General features: G+C 42.3%; 1 protein-coding gene across 1 annotated transcript in view; it reads right to left on the minus strand.

Annotated features, from left to right (window-relative positions):
• The window catches only part of LOC138950664 (uncharacterized), a 52338-nt gene extending 41966 nt beyond the window's left edge, over window positions 1-10372 (minus strand). Inside the window, exon 1 of the mRNA XM_070322375.1 lies at window positions 10152-10372. The gene's annotated coding sequence lies outside the window, so the exon portion shown is untranslated. The remainder of the gene's footprint in view (window positions 1-10151) is intronic.
• Window positions 10373-10629: the final 257 nt, after the last annotated feature.

Genomic DNA, 10629 nt, shown 5'->3' on the forward strand with positions numbered 1-10629 from the left:
AAAGAAATAACTGCTTTACGAACCAGGCACCACAGAGAGTATTATGTATTACAATCAAAACATTACATACATTTCCAGAATCATTGGCTCGGCTTTCTGTACAAACGGCGCTTTTTGAAATCGCGATAAAACGTTCTCAAACAAATCGTCTTACCTTTCAAGAATAATTATTATCGTAGCATTTATCGATTCAAAAGCGTTACCCAATCATGCATGCTTAATATAAAACTAAGCACCACTTTAAACACGAGATGTTTGTGTTCGTAGCTAGATACCTTACCTATCTCCCCTCCCCCATAAATATTCAAAACACAATCCTTCAGTTGCACAAACATTTTTTGGCTGAACCATGATTACCAAGAAACAATGTGTCGTTCATATCATGCTTGAACGCGCCACTTTGCCGCAGCAATGTCTCAAAAATGAAAAATACCTACATTATAAAGACATGAAACATTTTGTCTTAAAAGGCACAATTAATCCTTGTGCTGAACACCGGCACGGTTGGCCTAGTGGTAAGGCGTCCGCCCCGTGATCGGGAGGTCGTGGGTTCGAACCCCGGCCGGGTAATACCTAAGACTTTAAAATTGGCAATCTAGTGGCTGCTCCGCCTGGCGTCTGGCATTATGGGGTTAGTGCTAGGACTGGTTGGTCCGGTGTCAGAATAATGTGACTGGGTGAGACATGAAGCCTGTGCTGCGACTTCTGTCTTGCGTGTGGCGCACGTTATATGTCAAAGCAGCACCGCCCTGATATGGCTCTTCGTGGTCGGCTGGGCGTTAAGCAAACAAACAAACAAACAAATCGTATAAACCAACTCATGTCCAACATAGGCACTTAGACCTGTCGGACTTTCTTTTCTTTCTTTATTTGGTGTTTAACGTCGTTTTCAACCACGAAGGTTATATCACGACGGGGAAAGGGGGGAGATGGGATAGAGCCATTTGTCAATTGTTTCTTGTTCACAAAAGCACTAATCAAAAATTTGCTCCAGGGGCTTGCAACGTAGTACAATATATTACCTTACTGGGAGAATGCAAGTTTCCAGTACAAAGGACTTAACATTTCTTACATACTGCTTGACTAAAATCTTTACAAAAATTGACTATATTCTATACAAGAAACACTTAACAAGGGTAAAAGGAGAAACAGAATCCGTTAGTCGCCTCTTACGACATGCTGGGGAGCATCGGGTAAATTCTTCCCCCTAGCCCGCGAGGGGTGACGGACAGTAAGCCCCTTAAATTTGACTTTTGTCGTGCTGAAAACAGTTCGGCTGAGTATTGCAGATTTTGCCAGGCTTTTATATAGAGTAAGTCCATCCTTCCACTTGATCACATACAACGAGTCAGAATGTTTTGATGAAATAATTTGCCCTGGCTTATGCAAAATTAATTCGTGAAAAAGATTCCCCCTGTACCGAGAGGGCACCAAGACTATTCATTTTTAGCATGTGACTAAATGGAAGTATGGTCGTATATCATGTACAAGCCTGGCCAAATCTGAGATGCTGAACTGGAATGTTTTCACAGTAAGGATTGTGTGTATGTGGAAAAGATTACGCTGACCCAGAAGTTGTATTGTATTGTATGGGGAGATTTATATAGCGCTTGACGTTCTCTAAGCGCTTTACATATTAATTTCTGCCGTGTGAGATGGAATTTGTTACACAATATATCACGCATTCACATCGACCAGCAAACCTCAAGCCTATTAGGGCGAGCATTCACCTTTCACGGCCTTTATTCCAAGTCACACGGGTATTTGGTGGACATTTTTAGCTATGCCTATACAATTTTGCCAGGAAAGACCCTTTTGTCAATCGTGGGATCTTTAACGTGCACACCCCAATGTAGTGTACACGAAGGGACCTCGGTTTTTCGTCTCATCCGAAAGACTAGCACTTGAACCCAGCACCTAGGTTAGGAAAAGGGGGAGAAAATTGCTAACGCCCTGACCCAGGGTCGAACTCGCAACCTCTCGCTTCCGAGGCAAGTGCGTTTACCACGCGGCCACCCAGACCTGAGAATCAAAAGCAGCATTCCCTCGTGTAAGCTCCATCCCCTTTGCCTTTACTCTAAACGGAAGTGTTCAAATTTTGAATATTTTTCTGTAACGAACACTTTGTGACATACACTTGGTCAAAACATTATTACGACAAACTTAAAACATTAATTCTCGTGTCATTTCATTCAAACTTTTTATGCCAGTTGAGGCCGTTTACTTGAATTAATAGATTAGCTTTCGGATTAAATATTTCTTTAACATAGATCACGTGACCGCCGCTCAAATAAAGGTACCCTCATAATCGACCGAAGACAAACGGAAGGGACCAATGAAAAATCTATGCAAGACTTTGCAACTTTTACATTTGAGAAGAAAGTCGAATCAATTATCTGCCCAGAACATGTGTTTTGTTTAACTAGCTTGTGTATTTCTTGTGCTATGCGATTCCTATTGATGCAGGTGTCGATCGCATGAGCGGTCAAAAACTGGATTTGTTTCCTCAATTTTGAGGGGTATCATGATCAAATGCGCTGTATTTCAGCAATGACTTAGTGGATTGCTTTGACACTTTTCCAATATTTTACCGACACACTCCACGTACTTCGAGTAAAATTTGGGATCGTTCCAGGTATTTGTTCAGATGCAATGATCCGGGAAAAAAAGGTGTTAAAACCCCTCATAGGAATGTTCACTTGTGTCAACAAAATTCAGGACTTCGCATATCCACAGAAAAAAAATTAATGATACAGGTTCTGCTGAAGTTTCATGTGCGTGTAACCCCTGGCGTAGATTGATTTGTGTCATCAAAATTGATGAACTCGTCATTATCTGGAGATTTTCTATAATTTGCTTAAAAACTAAATAAACTTTGAATGAAAATAATGAGTGTGACATGAAAATATGTAGTTTTATGCGCCACCCTTCAAGTTTTACCATGTAGTATCTTTCACATCATTCGAAACATTCAAAACAATAAGTAAGTAATCAGTTTCTCTGTAAAAACAAAGATATTGCTCATAGTAACAATGTATTGTGACTGAGGCGATGACAACTACCAAATTGAACACGCACACAGAAAGAAAGAAAAAGAAAACACCCATGCCAGCAAAATTGCAAAGTACGTTGCCCTAATTCCTTCATATTTTACAACGTTAAGAATTATATTTGATATGGTCTCTCTCTCTTACTCTCTTACACACACACACACACACACACACACCCACACACACGCACACACGCACACACACACACGCACACACACACACACACACACCACGGCCGCGCACCGTCAGCGGGCTGATACTGCTCTTTCAGTCTGCGCGGGGAAACACACTGCCTTTGTTTTCATAGATAAAAATAATCTTTCCATTCATGCAGTTGCAACGCTCTTGATCTCATCGCATAGTCCAGTGAACACAGTTTACAAAGACACCAAACATGACACTCCTAGAGAAATGTGAGCGTGATTTGCACTAAGCCCGTTATAATGCACTAGACTAGATGATTACCCGCTTCGCCGGGTACCGGCTTCGCCGGGAAGAAGTAGAGCCGAATACCAGGCTGCGCCTGGGACCCGGGTGTACGCCGGCTTCGCCGGCGCACGAAGGAAAGGAGATAAACGCGCAAAAGACTGGAGACCTTCTAAAAATAGTAACGTGCAGTGACCTTCTAAAAATAGTAACGTAGTAACGGGAATATGGATTTACGCCACACGGAGGAAGGGAGATAATCGCGGCTGAAAACACTGGAGAAGATAAGGAAGAGTTACTGGTAGTGGATCCCGACAACAACAAAAAAACCAAAAACCAAATCGTTTCAGCGCGCACAGCGCTGCGCGCTGAGAGCACGTGTTGAAATATCTCATCGATGAGGTTGTGTCCGGGGTGTAGCTGAATACGGTGTCCAAATTTGAAAAAGATCCACCGAAAACTTTGGCCGTGCATCGCGAACAGACAGACAGACAGACAGACAGACAGACAGACAGACAGACAGACACTAGTCGTATATATATAGAAGATGCATTCCACACGTCTTACAGCACAGTCACATGCACACAACACAAACAAGCACTAACTTCCACCCATGCTGTGTGGTGCATGTAAGATTTTTGATAGAAGAAATTAGGTACTAGCGTGACCACAGTTTAGCCTCTCTACGAATCACTCACTGCATTTTGGAGAACACGCCATTAGCGCTGTGGAGGTCGGGGTCAATAAACAGACAGGTTCCACACTGTCTGCGGCGCGTACTCCAGTTTCGTGTTGGTTCACACAGACAGTTATATTTACAATAGTCAACAGCACCTTTTTTTCTTTTCTTTGTTTTTATTTCTGCAATGTACAGACATGTGCACTTTGATCTTAGCAAAATCTGGGAATCCACACACGATTTTGTTTTCATGCGATCAAGGACCTCCACATTCTTGTTTTTGTTCACAATACAAAGATGGGTAGCTGGTAACCTCCCGAAATGTTTCAGAGTGTACAATAGATCGAGGGAATGCACAAAAAGCTGCCTGAAAGAATTGCACTTTGACCTTAGCATGGGTGCACTTTGACCTTAGCATGCGATTCGAATTTTTCATAGACGTTTCTTGCTAAACCAAAGAACTGAGCATAGTAGGAATGAAGGAGGGATAAGCTAGCATCGTAAGAAACATAATCTAATTGATAGTAGTTATGAATGACTGGCATATATTGAACTAGATGATTACCCGCTTCGCCTCCCGCAGTGGGGCACTGCGGTTATGAAATTAAAGGCCCCTCCTGTTTTTGGAACCGCAGGAGCTTTCTAGTTTGCTGTTAGGTAGATTTTTGGTTCCTCTTTCCTGTCATGCTCTCTTTTTCTTCATGAATTCTTTTCTTTTTTCTGCCTTCTTGCTCATTCACCTGAATTTTTTCCAAAAATCTCTTCTCTTGCCGCTTGTCTCGCGATTCATGTATAGTTTAATCTGTTAGTGTTCTGATGTAAGTCCAGCAGTAGATAGGTTAAGCCTATTTTAACATACTGGAAACTGGTAATCTTCCAGTAGGTATTAATTTAGTTTTACTAAAGCCTGCTGGGACACAAGTAATGGGTTAGTGCATTTGTAAACAGGAATCGCTTGACAAGTGGCCCCCTTCATCCCCCCCTTCCTCGTCCTGATATGGCTCTGCGTAGTCGGCTGGACGTTAAGCAACAAATAAACAAACAAACAAACAAACCCGCTTCGCCGGGAAGAAGTAGAGCCGAATACCCGGCCGTTGCCGGGGACCCGGCTTTGCCGGGTGTACGCCGGCATCGCCGGCGCACGAAGGAAGGGAGATCTAAAAATAGTAACGTGCAGTGACCTTCTAAATATAGTAACGTACAAACGGGAATATGGATTGACGCCACACGAAGGAAGGGAGATAAACGCAAAACACTGGAGAAGATAAGGAAGAGTTACTGGGAATGGTGAAATAAACAGAAAAACGAAAATCGGTTCAGCGCTGCGCGCTGAGAGCACGTGTTGAAATATCTCATCGATCAGGTTGTGTCCGGGGTCTCTGTGAATAAGCCCACCAAATTTGAAGCAGATCCATCGAGAACTTTGGCCGTGCATCGCGAAGACACAGACACACAGACACAAGTCGTATATATATATAGATAGATACTAAGTGAAAATCCTACCTTCCAGCCCGCCAACACTTCGACTCGAGGGCCCGTATCGTACCACGTGACCGCACGTAACCTGAACTTGCCTTAGCTTCCTTCTACGGTGTGTTCTCGCTCGGTTTGATATGTATGTCTGGCCTTATGGCTTTCACAAGGGGAAGACTCCAGCCTTAAAGGCACGTTCCTTCCCGTAAAAACCGTTCGGCTCACTGTCTCAGGATCTGCCAAGGACTTTAAATGGGATAACAACATCCCTCTACTTGGACTGATACCAAGAACATTTTCAGTAATTCAACTCATGTTCTGCTAAAAATGTAATTTTCATATAACATTGAATTTTTTTATGGAAGTTGTAATTATTCGGGATAAGATAACCATGGATATGTATGTACTCACTAGATACAGACACAATAACGCTAAGAGAAAGATGTAATGATCTGGTTGTGGCGCAAGTGACCTAGTTGTCACCCTTCACCATCAATACCACGAGATGTCTGCAACCCCCCGCGGGTTAGGGGGAGTCCCATATTGGTTGGGACTAGAAAGAATTTACCCGATGCTACCCAGCATGTCGTAAGAGGCGACTAACGGTTCTGTTTCTTCTCTTCTTTTGTCTTATTTCTGCCTTACCAGTCCTTTCACCTATATTTCCTTCCAAGAAAACTCTCCCTACCATTCCCTGCAGTTTTCCAATTCTTTTCTTGTTGTCTTATTTCTACCTGACTGGATTCATCACCTTTATTTCACTTACCAAAAGTCTTCTTTTCCACATCCTTATTTCTCTGCCCCCCGCATGTCGTATGAGGCGACTAACGGATTCTGTAGAATATAGTCAATGTTTGTAAGGATTTTGGTCAGGCAGTATGTAAGAGGTGTTTAGTCCTTTGTGCTGGAAGCTTGCATTCTCCCGGTGGGGTCATGTATTGTGCTGCGTTGCGGGCCCCTGGAGCAATTTTTTGATTAGTGCTTTTGTGAACAAGAAACACTTAACAGGTGGCTCTATCCCGTCTCCCCCCCTTTCCCCTATCCCATCTCCCCCCTTTCCCTCGTCGCGATATAACCTTCGTGGTTGAAAACGACGTTAAACACCAAAGAAAGAAAGAAAGAAAGATGTCTGCGCGTTGCTACCACCGCCTGGCGTCGCTTGTGTCCGTGCAAACTCAGACATGAATCATTACTGCCTTAAAGCTGTGGTCTATTTATGACTTTCCGGGGCTACGAGGTTCAAAAATAGGGATACAATCATGTACAGAATTCTGTACAGCAAACGCTACCCGAAACCCCACCTATACGGCGTGTATGACCTTGAGAGCTTCAGTCAACGCTTGAATTTTGCTGGGATAACATCCGGTTTGCTCTCTCAAGACTGATCATATTTTATCTTCAAGAGAGATCAAGGGGAAAAAATAAACGCCCCGGCGAAGATACGAACTATCGACCTCTCGATCTCGAGACTTCGTGTCTCATGTCCTAACCACTAGGCTACTGCGCCAATTGAGAAAAAAGGAGGAAAAACATTGATATGAATTCATGTTATGTTATTCTTGAAGCAGCATGATATATATCTCTATCCGCCCATTGTTCAGAAGTGAATACATGTATAATTATTTCTTAGATGTCTGGTTTCAACTGCACAGAGCTTTGGAGAGATTCAATTACTGTTCTTGTAATTTTCTTGCATGTTGTAAATAGAGATATCGCAGCTATTTGCATGGCGCGAATCAGTGTCGTGTAGCATGACGGTGTAAACCTGTACTGCGATTCCGTAAAACATGTTTGCAAATAAAGGCAAATTTTAATGTCAATTTTTACGTTTTTGCAACGCATGAATGGTAATTCAAGCGTATCTAATGATATAAAATTATCAATTTTTTATCTTTGACAACACTGGTGAAGTGGCCTAGCGGTTAAGACATCGGCCCCGACATTTCGAGGCCCCGAGGCCTTGAGTTCGAATCCGTGCCAAGTCGTTTATTTTTTCTGCTCGATCCTTCTTGACAAATATGCTCAGCTCTGCGAGAGCAAACCGGATGTTACCACTGCAAAATTCAAGCGTTGACTAAAGCTCTCAAGGTCATACACGCCGAATAGGTGGGGTTTCGGGTAGTGTTTGATGTACAGAAATCTGTACATGATTTTGTCCCAATTTTTCAACCTCGTAGCCCCGGAAAGTCATAAATAGACCACAGCTTTAACGTCCCGGTTCAATGAACAAGCGGTGCGGCACTCTTAGTTTTTGTGCTTGAATCAATATAACCTCTGGGTTGAGGTGCGCAGGTGGTGGATGTGTTTTTTCGTTGTTTAAATATTTTTTTGTTTTATACATTTAAACAAATCATATCAACTCTTCTGTAGTGCTTAAGAAGAAAAATTGTTCAGGACGATTAGTGCTATATCTTCTGTTTGATTTTTATTTTTTTTATTTTTTTGCTTTTGCGGTGTGAGTACCGTACACGTACATTCACGCAGCTCACGAGGAAAACTCTCTAAATGTATTCTCCGAAAAGAGCCCAACACTCCACATCACATTTTAATATATTTTCTTTAACTGTCACGCTTAATAGTTAGGCCTAAAAAAAAATAGGTGTGGTTACGGTAACCCGACCTACCCTATTTTTAGGGGCCGACCCTATAACTTTTTATTACTTTTGTCAAAAAAAACCAACGAGTGCAGAAAACGCAATGAAAGCTAAAGCGCCCGAGTCGCACACTTATTTCCCTGTCAAGTAGGTTTAATTTGTACACATTAGAAAAAAAAGTGATTGCCTACCTTCCTACCCTATTTTTTTTGGCTATGTTACCGTAACCACACCTCTATTTGTTTTGGCCTTAGACATATCCTGGTCAAGGAATGCAGTGAAATCTTCTTCTTCTTCTTCTTCTGCGTTCCCGGGTGCAGTGAAATGAATCTTGAGAGTTGAACGTGACGAAATAAAAGTCAATCAATCAATATGAGGCTTATATCGCGCGTATTCCGTGGGTACAGTTCCAAGCGCAGGGATTTATTTTTTTATAATTTTTATTGTATGCAATTTATATATTTATGCCGTGTGAGATGGAATTTTTTTTACACAATACATCACGCATTCACATCGGCCAGCAGATCGCAGCCATTTCGGCGCATATCCTACTTTTCACGGCCTATTATTCCAAGTCACACGGGTATTTTGCTAACGCCCTGACCCAGGGTCGAACTCGCAACCTCTCCCTTCCGAGCGCAAGTGCGTTACCACTCGGCCACCCAATCCATTTTAATAAAAAGTGCAACCAGCTCACCAGGTTGGTGTGTCGCGCGTCACTGAGGCTCCTCCGGGGTTGAAATGTACCCTTTGCGGTCGTGTTTACTACCAGGGTAGAGCAAAAACAATTCAGAACAGCACTTAACCCTTTGAAGTCAAGATAATACTAATCGTCCTAAGGCAAAAAAAAATAGTCTGTTTACGGTAACCCGACCGACCCTATTTTTTTCCCGCGACCCTAGACTTTTTTTTGGCATTTGGGGGAAAAAAAAATGCAAAATAACGTAAAAATATGGTTTTTTGGAAAAAAAAAAAATCCCGACCTACCGACCCTATTTTTTGGGCCTATGTTACCGTAAACAGACTTATTTTTTTTTGGCCTAATTGATTGCATGCGGCTTTGTTGTATGTAATTTTGCTGAATAAATTTTGTTAAACCAATCGTCCTGATTAACGTTTTGTATCAAACACTACACACAAGTTGCTTTGATTTTTGTTTTGAAATAATAAAAAAAACACTCTCTTTAAATATAATACACCTGAAAACAGCGAACGCTGGCAAGGGGGGATGCTATAAGCGGCAGTCGTCCGTGAACAATATTGATTTTCAAAGAAAAGGAGTGTTAACAGAGGCCTGAAGATGTCTGGTCGATAATGCGCCCAAGCTCAGAACGTTGCCAAGGTCGGCAACTTTTTTTTCCAGTGTCCTGAAATGCAGCAAGTCGGAACAGGATGGTTTAATTGTCTGTTTCTTGTTGGGTTTTTGTCTCGAGAAACAAGGGGACGATGTGAAGCTCATTCAGCGTTGATCTTTTATTTTCTGTTTTGTTCTTGGCCTTCTTTTTAAAAGCTATAATCCACACTGTATAAGTCGTCTCCGTGTAAAAGGTGAATTCGCACAAAATGAAACAGCTAGCTTCACAGGGTCGCACACAAAGAAACAGATTCACAGACTCTCACAAAGAAACAGATTCACAGACTCTCACAAAATGCAACAGAGTCACAGAGTCTCACACCATAACACAGCTTTGAGGTGAAAACAAGATGGCGTCGGCTGACGGCGGAGGCATCGGGTGTGGTTTTTTGTTTGTTTTTATAGATGCGTGTGTTGGGTGGGCATGGCTGGAGATCATGTTTTTTAATCGCAATGTCAAGACAAATTCCCAACCTTGGGGAAATGAAAGATTCTGTTTCCTGTTATCTGTATTCTGTATACTCCGCTGAGTGTCAGACAATAACATAGATTCACAGTCCCCAAAAAAGACTCACCTGTTTCACATGGTCATATCCAAGATCGTCCCATCAAGTCAGACAGATTCACAAAGTCTTTACCATAAACCAAATTCACAATCATCTTAAAACTGATTCACACAGGCTCGCGCCGTAAAACACAGTTTAACAAAGTCAAAAACGGATTCCCATTGCTTCGCAGTTGCACTCAGTGACATATAGATTCGCAGTGCCATGGAGTGGGCCAGACTTGCAGTTGCACACAGGTGAAACGTATTGGCAGTCGCACACATAGGAACCGATTCACGCCCTGGGTCGTTGTACACCTAGAATCTTCCCCCCGCATGCGGTACACCCCTTTCTATCCCCCGCACGCAGAAGAATATTTGTGATATCATCAAAACATGCCTCGTGAAGGTATGCTTGTGACATATCACATTATTTGTTATAGGTATTCTATAGCAGAGTTGTATGAGCTACATGTACAGTAGGATAGTTAAGTTTTGTCGTGCACTGG

Source organism: Littorina saxatilis, linkage group LG16, assembly GCF_037325665.1.
Source record: "Littorina saxatilis isolate snail1 linkage group LG16, US_GU_Lsax_2.0, whole genome shotgun sequence".
NCBI classification, from domain to species: domain Eukaryota; kingdom Metazoa; phylum Mollusca; class Gastropoda; order Littorinimorpha; family Littorinidae; genus Littorina; species Littorina saxatilis.